This window comes from Lissotriton helveticus, chromosome 1_1 (genome assembly GCF_964261635.1).
Source record: "Lissotriton helveticus chromosome 1_1, aLisHel1.1, whole genome shotgun sequence".
Lineage (NCBI taxonomy): Eukaryota > Metazoa > Chordata > Amphibia > Caudata > Salamandridae > Lissotriton > Lissotriton helveticus.
Genome location: NC_136057.1, coordinates 1,183,877,909 through 1,183,892,198, shown reverse-complemented (window position 1 = coordinate 1,183,892,198; position 14,290 = coordinate 1,183,877,909). Strand labels below are relative to the sequence as shown.

The 14,290-nt window shown below is 48.1% G+C and overlaps 1 protein-coding gene across 2 annotated transcripts in view; it reads left to right on the top strand.

Moving 5' to 3' along the window:
- Positions 1–14,290, top strand: part of CCDC146 (coiled-coil domain containing 146) — a 950,534-nt gene that overhangs the window by 31,802 nt on the left and 904,442 nt on the right. The window lies entirely within an intron of this gene.

The window sequence follows — 14,290 nt, the reverse complement described above, 5'->3', positions numbered from 1 at the left end:
CATAGGTCCTGAAGAAAGCCATTTTTTGGCTGAAACATGTCGACCAGTTAACTTTACATCAGGATAGCAGTATTTGCTGAAACACTATCCACACTCTGTTTTTAACCTTGTCATCATGGTGACCGCCAGAATAAAACCTTTAGGCACCATGTTAGTCAATTTTATACCACTATTCTATTAGCACACATATTTTGAGCACTGCAACCTCTTTTCCCTCGGCTCTCCACACCACTATTCTTTGGCTTTCCATCACTGGTGGATCCGTTACTAGAGTTTACTCACGATAACAACAGTGAGCAACCTAGAGGATACCAGTCCATTCTTTAAAAATCCCAGATAATGAAGTTCCGCCAGTGGGTGGGCTGATGGGTCTTTCTTATTCTCTCTCCTCACTCCTTTTATGCACACACTCTCAAGAGAAAGCAGACACTTTCTAGTCCAATTTAGACCAGTAGCACCCCTTTTTGTGTTCTTTACTAGTTAGAATAGGGGATAGGGTGCATCTTGGTCAGTAAATTATTCTCCCCTATAGACCCTCTTTCCATTTTGTGTTTTTTGATGCTCCGAACAATCCCACGCCGACATTTGCCTCCTACAGGAGACGCATCTCTTACAATAGGACTGCCATCGTCTCCGATCTCGGAAGTTTCCCCTTCAGTTCTTTTCTTCTAGCTCCACCAAGACGGCGAGGGTCGCTATACTGGTGTTCCAGAGATTCAAGGGTAAAGTCATACACAAATCGGTGCAGATTAAGGGTAGATGGTTGACCTACAGGTTCTCTTTAGGCACCACTACGTTTACTGTTGACTCCATTTATGCTCCCAATGAGGGTCAGGAGAGGTTCTTTCACACTGCGCTCACAGAGACCACAACTACAACGGACCACCACATAGTGCTGGGGGGTGACCTGAACTTGGTTGTCGAAAACATTTTGGATAGATCGTGTCAACGCACCACCCAAGCTGGTGCCCTCTCCGCAGAGGGATTGTCTCGTTTAGGCGAGTTAGGCTACAGGGACCTATGGCGTAGCTTCTAACCCCAGTAGAGGGAATATTCTTATTATTCTAATGCGCACAAAACATATGCTTGTCTAGATTATCTGCTCACGTCCTCGCCCACACATGCACTAGCTACTAAGGTGGAGGTAGGGGTTGCCTCCCTTTCTGATCACGCCCCGGTGACTGTTGTCCTTTCCCTCCCCACGGCTCAACGCGCGCAGCCGACTTGGCGCCTAAGAGAGACGTTATTGCATCGCAAGGAGGTGGTTACACGAATACAGCGCGCTATCGCAGACTACCTTTCCCACAATAGCAAAGCAGACACCGTGCTCCCGACACAGTGTGCAGCTCTGAAAGCCGTCAAAAGAGGAGAGTTTATAGCGATTTCTGCCGCAGACCACGCTGAAAGGCAGTGCAAGTGAGATTACCTCATCCAGCAAACCAGGGAGCTGGAACAAATGAACCAGAGGACGGGGCGCCTAGGGTCTGGAGGCAGCGGAAAGCGATTAGGCAGCAGTTAGCGGCTATCGATCAAGATAGGGCGGAGCTTGCGGCATTGCGGTTACAGCACGCATTTTACACTGGAGGGGAAAGATGTGGGCGTTTATTAGCACACAAATTACGCGAAGTCAGGCAACAGCAGACGGTGCAGGAAATCCTTAGGGGGGATGGTCGGGCGTCACTGAGGAGGATCACGATATTGCCGAGGCCTACCGGAATTTTTATGCCGACCTCTATTCCGGTGACACCACTGGCGACCTAGAGGAGGATGCGTTTCTAGACTCCATCCCCCTTCCAGCCCTTATGAAGGATCAGGTGGACCATCTAGAGCATGACATCCGGCCAGAGGAAGTCATTACTGCCATCTCACGCCTCAAAGTGGCGAAGACCTCGGGGCCTGATGGTTTTCCTGCGAGTGTTTATAAAACATTCTACGCTGAGGTTGCCCCTCTTCTCGTGCGCCTTTTTAATTCCTTCTCGGCGCCGGGAGCGATCCCGAGTGATCTCATAGAGGCTTCCATTGCGGTCATACCGAAGCCTGGAAAGGACTGGTCGCAGTGTGGGGCGTAGCACCCTATTTCTCTCCTCAATGTTGACCCCAAATTATACACGGGAATTTTGGGTGCCCGAGTTGTACCCCACATGGGAGGCTTAATCAACCCAGACCAGGCTGGCTTCATCCCAGAACGCCAAACCTCTGATAATACCAAACGGGCCCTACATCTTATTGAGAAAACTATACACACGGCCGGGGAGTACGTGATGTTGGCTATCGACGCCGAGAAGGCGTTCGATAGGGTCCATTGGCCCTATTTAGCGAAAGTACTGTAGAAGGCGGGATTGGGGCAGAAGTTCCGTACTTATGTCCTGAAGTGTTACAAATTTCCGGTGGCCATGGTGCGAGTCAACGGCTACACATCCCCTTGGTTTGCCATTGGGAGGGGTACGAGGCAGGGGTGTCCATTGTTGCCCCTCCTTTTCACCCTTTACATGGAGCAGCTGGCGCAGAAATTGAGGCTTAACCCACGAGTATCAGGGATCAAATTTGGCGGCTACGTCCATACGATCAGCTTATATGCGGACGACGTCCTGATTTCGTTGTCCCGCCCGAGGGAAGCATTGCCCGTGTGTTTTGAAGACCTGGAGTTATTTGGTCAAGTTTCTGGGTTCCAGGTTAACATGAGTAAGTCAGTGGCCCTAAACCTGTCCTTTGAGAAATCCACCCGAGATCTGTTGCAGAGCTTGTTCCCCATTCAGTGGGCGACAGAGGCGGTTCCCTACCTGGGGATTCAGTTGGCCCCCTCCCTGCGGGATACAGTTAATATCAACTACGCCCTGCTGAGAAATAAGATTCGAAGGGAGTTGGGGCGGTGGAAACACTACACGTTGTCATGGTTGGGCAAAGTGGCAGCGATCAAGATGACTGTCCTCCCTCAGATCTTATATTTATTTAGCAGTATTCCTCTATGGCCTCCGCTAGGCTGGATAAAGCAAACACAGTCGGAGTTGGCTCAGTTAATATGGTACGGGCGAAAACTGCGTCTGAAGCTACGGCTGGCGATGCTCCCGCCGGAGAGAGGAGGAATTGGACTTCCAGATTTGATGCTCTACTTTCAGGCTGCTCAGTTACGTCTCTTGGTGGAATGGAGTAGATGGGAGTCTGAAAAGCACTGGTTGTTCCAGGACCAGGCAGTGGCTGGTAGGCCCCTGCAAGAAATCCCTTTCCTCCATAAACAGCACAGTCCCCCCAATCTCTACGCCTCGTATATTACAAGGGTTCCAATGGAAGTCTGGGACCAGACAAACGTTAGCCAGGAACTCACCACCTTCTCGTCTCCTCTTACTCCTATCATGGACAATCCTAATTTCACTCCGGGTATGGATTCAGCGGCCTACGCGAGATGGAGGCCAGCGGGATGCCGGTATCTCTTTCATATGTACACAGCAGAGGGGGTCATTCCCTTCTCTACCATTTTAAGCGGGAATATGGGCTACCAGAAGTGGAGAGGCTTCGATACTTGCAGGCTCGGCACTGGGCGCTTAGCGAGCAAGTACGCCCTGTGGCAAATAGAAGTCTTACACCTTATGAATATTGGTTACTCACACGCAAGACAGATAACAAATTAATATCAGATTTATACAGGATGCTACAGGTTAAATACACACACGTTTATAGCGCTGGTAGGACGCGCTGGGAGAGGGAACTGGGCAGGACACTTAGTCATAAGGAGTGGGAGGGAATGTATCACAGAGCGCGACCTTCTGCATACCACATGGGGCTCACGGACACCCTCACTAAGATTGCGATCTACTGGTACTACACCCCCGAACGTCTCTATAAAATGGATCACAACAGGGACGCACTGTGCTGGCGAGGTTGCGGGCAGGTGGGTACACTAGTGCATTTGCTTTGGGACTGCGTGCTACTCCAGGGGTATTGGAAGCAGATTTTAAACGAGGTAGATGCGCACTTTGATACAGAGGTCCCCCATCTCCCATCATACGTCCTCCTGGGGCTACCGAGCCCCTTGACATACCCGCTGCGCTCCCGCAGAGGTCGCCTGATTGCGATTACGCTGGGCTTGGCAATACAAAACATACTCACGCACTGGCGGACTACGCATGTCCTACATTTCACGGGTGACTCCATCGCCTCTGGCTAGTGCTTGGTATGGAAAAGCTTTCACTGACAGTGGCTGGGGAGGGGGCCAAATATGCAGAGCTGTGGCAGCCCTTCCTGTTCTTGCTGGCCTCGGAGTTCCGTGAGGTCACCTGCCCCCGATACCTTAGAATATTGCGTCTTGCGGAAACGGAGTGTTGAGGGCCCGGTTGGGAATGGTGTGGGTTTGGATGATAACAGGCGGTGGACATTGGAAATGGGTGGCGGGTGGGGGGCTCCGGTTATGTGTTCTTTTTCCTGTTTTTCCTTATTACGGGATTGCATGCATTAGCTCTCTTCGCCAGTCTAAATTTCCACTGGTACTGATGGACTAATTTGCCCCTTGATCCTTAATTCTCGTTACACCAACAAATGTAATGGCTATGTCAGTACATGTGTGATTATTTGTGTGGCAATCCTTCAATAAAAATGATTTAATACTAAAAATGTGGTGTGACCACGTTGCGTTTTGGGCCATTTCCTGTAGCGGGCACTAGGCCTACCCACACAAGCGAGTTATTGTTTTTATCTGAAGACTTTGGGGAATGTGCGGTGGGTGGAATTTTGTGGATCCATGCTGATCCCAGAACTTTCCATCACAGAAATTTGAGGAAAATGTGTTTTTTTTAAACTAAGTTTGAGGTTTTTAAGGGATTCTGGGTAATACAGCCTGGTGAAAGGCTCACAGGTCACCCCATCCTGGATTCCCCTTGGTGTCTAGTTTTCAAAAATGTACAGGTTTGGTAGGTTTTCTTATGTGTCGACCGCGCTAGGGCCCAGAATCCACAAGTAGGCACATTACTGAAAACAAGGCTGTGCCTAGTGGGCTTTCTGCCGCCCTGCGGGGGAAATCAGGGGAGGGGGTTTGCCCAGACATGTCCCCAAGGATGGCAGAACAACTGTGGCTATTAGTTTGGGGGGTGGGGGCATTCGTATGCCCATTCTGTCTGCACCCACCCCCACGCATAAAAATAAGCATCGTAATCGCTGGTGCCTAGTGTGCTCTCTAATGCCCCCAGGGGGGCAGATCAGGGGCTACTGCCCAATCTGTCTCCTGGGGGGAGGGGGGCAGAAAGACTGTGGCATTTTTTGGGGCGTGGGGGGTCATTGGAAAGGCCATTCTGGGCAGCGCACACCCCTGAATTAAAAAAATACATTTTCCCTGATGTCTATTGGTCTTTCTGCCCCCCTTTGGGCGGCAGATACGGGGGTTTTGCCCCTAACTGCCTCATGGGAGGCAGAAAGACTGTGGCCACTTTTTGGGGGTGGGGGTATTGGCATCCCTAGGTAGAATAAAAAAAATCCCTGATGCTTTCAGGGGCTACTGCCCCCGGGGGGGCAGAAAGACTATCAGCCTGATTCATGTACATGCCGTTTTGCGTGTCCCTAATAGCGAATCATAGCGATTCGCTATTGAGGACACGCAAAACGGCATTCATGTAGGAATTGCTACTTGAATAGCGATTCCTACATGTTCTTTATTTGCGAGTAGCAATTTGCTACTCGCAAATACTCCCCATTCATTCCTATGGGCCAAGAGGCCCATAGGAATGAATGGGGATTTGCGAGTAGCAATTTGCTACTCGCAACTAAGATAGCGATTTTAAGGGTGCCAGGGGTGTCCAAAGGACGCCCTGTAGCACCCCTAAAATGCACTTTTGGACAGGTGTTGCGCACACACATGTCCAAAGGACATGTGTGTGTGCTAGATGCAACTTTGAGAAATGCTTTTAAAAGCATTTTTCTGAGTTTTTGCTATTTACCGACAGGTCTGACCTGTCGGTAAATAGCGGCCCCAAAAGTCAAAAATCGCTATTTTGTTTTGTGTCATGAATAGCATTTGAGGAATCTCTATTAGAGATTCCTTAAATGCCATTCCACGCAAATATGCGAATTCTTACATAGCGATTTTTGCATTTGGTATCATGAATACCAAATGCAAAAATCGCACTCGCAAAGGGCCAGATTCTCAGAATCTGGCCCTTTGCGAGTGCAATTTACCTACATGAATCAGGCTGTATGGCATTTATTAGGGGTGGGGGGCATTGGCATGCCCATTCTGGGCAGCCCCCACCCCGAACTTCGAAAAAAAAAATCCTTGGTGCCTAGTGAGCTTTCTGCCCCCGAGGGGCAGATAAGGGCTATTGCCTCATCTGCCTTCCAGGGGGAGCAGAAATACTGTACCATTAGGGTGGGGGCATTGATTAGCATGCCCATTCTGGGCAGCCCCCACCCTAGGGTATAATTAAAAATAAAAAAATCCCTGGAGCCTAGTGGGCTTTCTGCCCTCTGGGGGGCAGTTCAGGGGCTATTGCCCCTATCTGCCTCCTGGGGGTGCAGAAAGTCTTGTGCCTTCTTTGGGGTGGGGTTGAGGGGGGCATGCCTATTCTGGGCAACCTCACCCCTGGCATTTAAAAAGAAAATCCCTGGTGGCTAGGGTGCTTTCTACCCCCCGGGGGGGGGCAGATTGGGGCTACTGCCCCCGGGGGGGGCAGAAAGGCTGCTTTTGATAATGGTATGGGGGGAGCAAAGGCCCTTACCCAAGGGGCCGCTCCCCCCCTCCCAGGTGGCTAGTAGGTGGATCCCTGCTTGGGAATCACCGTCCTGGGGGCGATCCCCCAGCAGGGATCCACTAGGGAAGGGTACCATTGGAAAGGGGAGATTCTCCCCTTTCCTACGATACCCCTCCCATGTTTTCCGGTGCTCGGGGGCTGAGATAGCCGCACAAGCACCAAAACTGTAAAATGTAACCTAAGTTTCAGTTTCGTTTTCATTGTAATGACGACAGCGCACCATGCGAGCGATTGTAATTACAATGAAAACAGCCATTATACTTTGGGAGGTTGGGGAAGCACTTTCCCATCGCTCGAAGCAAAAAAATATGGAAAATCCCTCATCTGTTTACAGCAGAGGGTATTTTTTAATGTGTGCTCATGAAGGAATGGTTCCGTCATGAGCACACTGGCACTTATGCTCATGACGGAACCATTCCGTCATGAGCATAGAAGGGGATAAAGACACCCTTAGACCAGGCTCCTTCATGTGGGTTTTGATCCTTACCTAGCCCAGCGCTCCATCTACTGGCCTCATCTATACCAATATTCCACCTTATTTTCTATGCTTATCCACTATGTGTCATCTTATTTGTTTTTGAGTTTTCTTATTTGAGGAGTGCATATTGTATAACTCCATATCGTGCTCATTCACTATTTGTCCATCTTATTCGTCTTTTACCCCCAGTGATCTGATGTTTTTGAGTATTATCGTTACTTAACTGAAGTTTTGGAGTATGACTTAAAATTTGATGTTTTCTAGTAACATCCTTACTTAACTGATGTTTTTAGGTATGATGTAGACGTGCTTGTGCATACCTCCTTAACTACACTATTCCCAGTCGACTGGCAAATATGATACTTTCACAATCGATGTTCACATGTACTGCAATATTATCAAACTGATTCACTGTATAATGTTTACTCCTACACAGCGCCCTGTCCAGCCCTCTAACCAACCTGGCCAAATCCTAACTTTTCGTTCGCTGTATAACGTCACTCCTCCACAGTGCCCTGTCCACCCTTCTTAGACCTCAAGTCTTGGTACTCTATTACTTCTCCTTTTCCTACTGTTCAACTGTAACTTGATTTTAAATGTCTTGAACAATGATCATTCACACAAGCCCCTCGACATTCTGCTTATGTGATATGGACCCAACTCCTGGAGCATTAGGTATCCCAAAAATGTCTCCAATAATGCAAAAAAGAAATTCAAACACAGACTACTGTAACAGCACCCAGAAACACTTATAGCCAATACCTACCACAGCGTGACCAACGGCAAAAAGAAAACTGACTTTGTCTTCTACTTTAAACGCCCTGCAAAGTAGAAAAAACATTTTCCTTCTCCACCTTCCAGTTACTAAATCTAGCAAAATATTCTATGGCACTAACCTCATCATGCCCCCTCCCCTAACTTTAGAGGGGAAATCACTATTTCTATTTACAGGACAGGAAACATACTTGTACAAGCTATGGACCCTCACCTCCCCATCTTTGATCGACACTTCCCGTCACTCCTCACCTCACTAACACAACAGGGTCCTGTGCCCCAAACTCCTAACTATGCCTCCCCCAGACCTTCAACACAGAACCATCCCACCTTCTTGTCCCCACTGATTCACTATGCACCTCCACGACACCCTCTGACACTCCTGGCAACCTTGCTGCCCCCATTAACACACACCTCCTACAACTATCCACCAGATTGACTTCACCTACTTCCACCCTAACCAGTAAACACATGGTAGCAAAACTTGATGTTGCACACCCCAAGCCAGATGGTGCAGGCCCAGACTACAGACCGTCCGCTACTGTTCTCTCTGCGGATGCACCCCTCCCTACCAATTCAGACCCTACTCAGCTCACAAAAACTGTCAACTACCAGCCCGAAGACACTGTCCATCCCCATTAGGTAGTAAGCCTCAATGACACACTTATCCTGATCCAAAATGGAGCAAAACGTCGATTCCCTTGCTAAAAACATCTTGCATCTTAGACAGGCCCTCACAAGCCAGGCCAAGTTAGCCCTAGCTCTTACACTCCTGGTAGTCATAAATTGTCTCCCCACACTGGTTGTCCTTCTGCCTTACAATGCACCCTCTGGCCCTCTACTCCCTTATGCCGTCAGCCCCACAGACCCCACTGAGCACTCAGTCCCATATCTGCTCTGAAAGCTGATGCTATCAATGAATCTTACCTCACAAAGAACCAGAAAATGGTTCAAAAGCCTCCTTCCATAATCCCAGTATTAATGGGCTCAAATAGAATCCCTCGCTTATATACTCGCCCAGACCTCCTTCTCAATACACCACCATTCAAACACTTCATTCCACTAATGGGGATCCTTGCCCTCTATCTTGCATGCTCCTCTACTGTAGATCAGCAGTTCAAATGGCTAAAGAACTCGCTGAAGCAATACTCGGTGAATAAATAGATATTGCTTTTCTCTCGGAATCCTGGCTTAATGACCACTCTACCCCATATTAGACCTGCTTAGACCACCTGGTTACACCATCATTAGACATGACAGACCTAAAAGAACCGGTGAGGGACTACCTATCATTCGCAAAGCAGGAAAACTGCTTTCCATCTTAAAAGCCGAAGAATACTCGTCTTTTGAATACCTAGGAGTTGAACTTAAAGGCAAAGGCTCCTCTCCTATCAAACTACACACCATCTACCACCCTCCATGTGATCACACCCTCTACGCAGAAGAGCTACCTGACCTACTAACACAGTTTCCCTTACTGACACTAAGGACGCATTCTTGGGTGATTGCAATATTCACTGGAACAATTCAAAAGGCTCCACAGCCCAGAACCTCACAAGCCTTCTTGAAATGAAAGACCTTAAACAACTCTGCAATGAACCAACACATAATAAAAGGCTCCACTCTAGATGCAATTATGAGCTGGTCTCACTTAGATCCATCCCATCTATTGACTAGTCTGACCGCCATCTCATACTGTTTAATATAAATAGCCACCTCAGATCCCACCCAGCCTTAACAGATAAACCTAAGCACTGGACTAGGAACATCAAACAAGTCCCAATAACAACTCGAATCCAGGATTTGTTCCCAACTAAAGCATCACCCTCTCAGTCCTACCAATGATGACCTCACTACCCACTATAGTGCAGTCCTCGAGTAAGTGGCACCGCTCAAACTAAAACAATCAAGTTCAATCCAATCTAAATCTTAGTTCAACTCAGATCTTAACAATGAGAGGAGACAACTCAGACAGGCAGAAAGGACATGGAGGCAGAACCCCTTGACAATGCACCTAGCACTACTAAGAACTGCACAGCTTTCATATAAGAAGCACATTTTCGGTGAAAAAGCCTTTGTTTCACAACTAGCTTGACCGTGCTAAGAATAGACCCAGGGAGTTCTTCAAAATTGTTAAACGTCAAAACACCCACACATCCCCACATGAAGTAACAGCTTCCAAAGAACTATGTGAAGAAATTGCCAGCGTCCTCACTGACAATGTTGAAAAAATTGAGCAATCCTTTATCTCAACTCTGCTTTCCCCCTAACCTTCCCCGTTGACTCACTTCCCAACATGGTAGCCCCACCTCCAGAGCTAACTAATTGACTAAATGGCCTTAAATAAAACAAAAAACTAGGCCAACTGAACTGACTTTAAGCTCATGACTGAAAATAAAGTATTCAATATAATTGCACACCTAAAGCTCACTTCCCATTCTATGGATCCCCTCCCGTCCACAACAGTACAAAATCTCAACCACATCATTGCCCCCCTTCTGGACAAAAATCATCACTACATCTCTTGCATCTGGCTATATACCTGACTCTCTCCAACTAGGACAAATAACACCCATACAAAAACAAAAACCGGGACCGACCCTAATGATCTCAAAAACCTCAGACTTATCTCAAGACTTCCGTTTCTAGCTTTGGAGAAATGCGTCCTACAACAACTTAACCCACATATAATGTGAATTCAACTTCCATGACACCTTCCAACCGGGATTTAGGCAAGGCTGTAGCACAGAAACCGCCTTGCTCAATGTCTCAGATGACATCCACAGATCTTTAAACAAAGGTGACGCATGCCTTCTTATCCTACTTGACTTAGCGGTTTTTGATACTGTAAATCTCCCAGCATTACTTGGGACACTGAGGATCAGCTCTGGTATCAATGGCACAGTCCTATCACATCTTACCTTCAACACCGATCGCAACAAATTAAATTAAATTCCTGTCTCTACAAACCCACACCAGTTACTCTTGGTGTACAGTGCTTAATTTGTGCCGAAGCTTTCTGGTGCTTAGCACCGGCACTTACTTATCAAGGCCGGGTCTACATTTGTCTGCACATCACATATGGCATGATGATATAATTACCTCTCTGATTCGACGCAGTGTGTTGTTCTCGTCTCCTGAGTCTCAATGAGTGTTGCAGCTGTGAGACTCTGTACCAAGATTCATTAATATGATATGATGGCGGCCCTTAGTTCAGTGTTGCCAGTGGGCGGGGCACTGATTGGGGTAGATTTGGTTCTGCTGGAGTAGGGGCTGTGCGGCAGGCAGCATGCGCAGATTTCAGATTGCCACGAGCTGCATACCCCCACCCTAGGAGTTGTCCGCCCTAAGACATTGAGGGCAGGCAGCTGGCAGCAGAGGCAGCAGCACCAGGCAGGCCTACATCAGTTAATAAAGGCAGTGCCCTGGCCACCCATCCCACTCCCACCACGAGTAACTGTAAGTACTTAGTCTCCACGCCCATTGCCAAATCAATGCTGCTTTTTTTTTTTGCGTGGTGGAGTGTCTGGCACCGTGATGGCTCCCACTCCACAAGATTCGATGATTCACTGTGCCTGGCCTAGTAACGGCTGGCGTACACATTATATTATGATAGGGCTGGCCGGGGTTAAGATGGAGCTTCCTTGAAGGATTACCTTCCGGACCAGAGCCCTTCCATTCACCACCATGTGTTCTGTAGCACATTGATACCCAGAGTGTGGAGGAGGAAGGAAGCTCCGAACCGGGTCTGGAGCTGAAGGGAGTCTGACAAGAAGGAGGGAAGTAGACTTCAAGAGCTGGAGGCCCACCACAGCGGCAGTCCGTGAACAAGAAAGGTTGCGGGTACGGACACCGCATCCTGGGACAATAGGATAGGACGGTCTCAAAACCCTTACCCAGTTACTGTGGAACGATGATCTGGGTGGAAAAGGTATCAGATGGGGAATAAACCCCTAACAACCCTTGGGGGAACGGCACTCTTTATACACCAGAATCCCAACATACTGTATGTAGGGTGTAACATAATTGACCCCCGCAAGCAACCACAGAGTAGAGAAAATACCCTGGCTCTCGCTCAGCCCTGTGCCTTTAGTATGAGGCATATTAATAACCTATACACTGCCACTGAGGAGAGAAAGAAAACTCCTAAGCACACTCAGCTCTAAGTCTATGGGTGTGTGAAAAGAGGGCCGTCATTCCCTGAAATAACATCGCCAGTCTAGTCCTGTCGTTATTCTTTGTTAGGACATCTTTTGTACACTACCACTCGAAAAGGAGGGGGCGAAGAAAACACAAGCATAAGCAGCGGTCACTTAATGTAGAAGTGTTTGGGCTCCCCTTTGCATATGAACTGGTTAGGAGGGGGAAACGATTAATTTCACAAGAAGAGAGTTACACTGGTCCCTAGGTAGTGTGACGGTTCATTCAAATGTATGGAGGCCCCCCTTTTGTAGGCATAAAGTGGGGGGACACTTTAAAGGGGCTCAGAGTGAAGGAGCCCTCCTCCCTCATTATGGAAGCACCTCTGTCGCAGCCTCCTCTGCCAGGGGTCACTAGCCCACCTCTCAGACCAGCCTACTCCAGGGCTCCCACTTCCTGCAGCTACTTGACAGACGGATCTTTAGAAGTCGTGTTTTTTTTTAGTGCGGAGTTTTATGTGACAGCCTATTGCATGATTTATTTATTTATTTAAACTTATTATGCGCACAGCCACCCGCAGTGGGTTTCCCGGCGCCCAGGAACAGACTAAAGAAGAAGAACTAATATGCTGATTTTACTGATAAGTAGCCTCTAATCACTGCTGAAAAAGCCAAGTTTTGAGTCCCTTGCGGAAACGAAAAAGATTGGTTTCCGTCTTCAGGGTCACAGGAAGAGCATTCCAAAATTTAGGACCCAGATGGGAAAAAGAGCAGCCTCCCATTTTTGCTAGCCTAAATCTGGGAGCAGAAAAATCACCATTCCCTGAGGATCGCAGATTTCGACTTGGCTTGTAGGCCTGAACTAGGCCCTGAAGATATTTAGGGGCTGAGCCTTGTTTGATTTTGAAAGCGTGACAAAGAGCTTTGAATTTAATTCGGCTCGGGATTTTGAGCCAGTGAAGGTCACGAAGTGCAAGAGAGGCGGATGTTCTCCTAGGGACATTGCGAAGGAGCCGGGCAGTCGCATTCTGAACAACCTGGAGTTTCTTTATAGTTGTCAGATCGGCTCCAAGATAGAGGACGTTGCCATAGTCCAGGCGTGAAACAACCAATGCCTGGACTACGGTTCTTTGTGTGGAAGGGGGCAACATCCACAAGATTTTTTGAAGCCATCTCAAAGTGGCAAAACAAATAGAGGCCACCTTCACAGCTTGCTGTCTCATTGTGAGTTTGTCACCAATGAGGAACCCGAGATTGCGTACTACAGTGGCGGGCTGAGGGGTAGATCCCATATCCTTGGGCCAATGGTGGGGGCCCCAAAGATCCTTACCCTTGCCCAGTATCACAACCTCGGTCTTGTCACCGTTTAATTTAAAAAAATTGCTCTTCATCCAATCGGAGACTCGGGTCAGACCTACTTTCAAAGCAGAGGTTTCATTGCACTCCTTGTTAGAAAGAGAGAAGATAATTTGTGTATCGTCGGAGTAGGAGTATAAAGTAAGACCGGCTTCCTCCACAATAGTGGCCAGGGGTCTCACATAAATATTAAATAGTAAGGGACTAAGTATAGACCCCTGGGGAACGCCGTACGCCGATGGACAGATTATAGAGGAGGCAGAGGCAAAAAGACCTGAAAAGTACGGCCACTTAAAAAAGAGGCTATCCAGGCTAGAGCAGCGCCCTCCACTTCCAGGGACCGAAGAGTCGCAAGAAGGATGGAATGAGACACAGTGTTGAATGCCGCACTCAAATCAAGAAGAATGGTAGCGGATGTTTCTCCGCGATCGACACTGTGTCGCAGACTCTCGGTAACTCCTAGAAGTGTGGTTTCGGTAGAATGATGTGCTCTAAAGCCTGACTGAGACGGATGTAAAAATCCCGAGCTCTCAACAAGATGGGTTAATTGCGTATTAATATGTCTTTCCAGGATCTTTGAAAGAACGGGAAGCAATGAGATTGGCCTGAAGTTAGATAAGTTGGCAACATCAGCTCCAGCCTTTTTCAGTAAAGGAACAATCATAGCATGTTTTCACTCCTGTGGGACACGTGACTCAGATAGTGAGCAATTGAGAAGTTGCTTTAACACGCGGCGTGAACCAAGATCAAGTTGTTTTAAAATTTTGGCCGGTACCGGGTCGCGTGGGGAGCCAGATTTGATGCTATTCAGG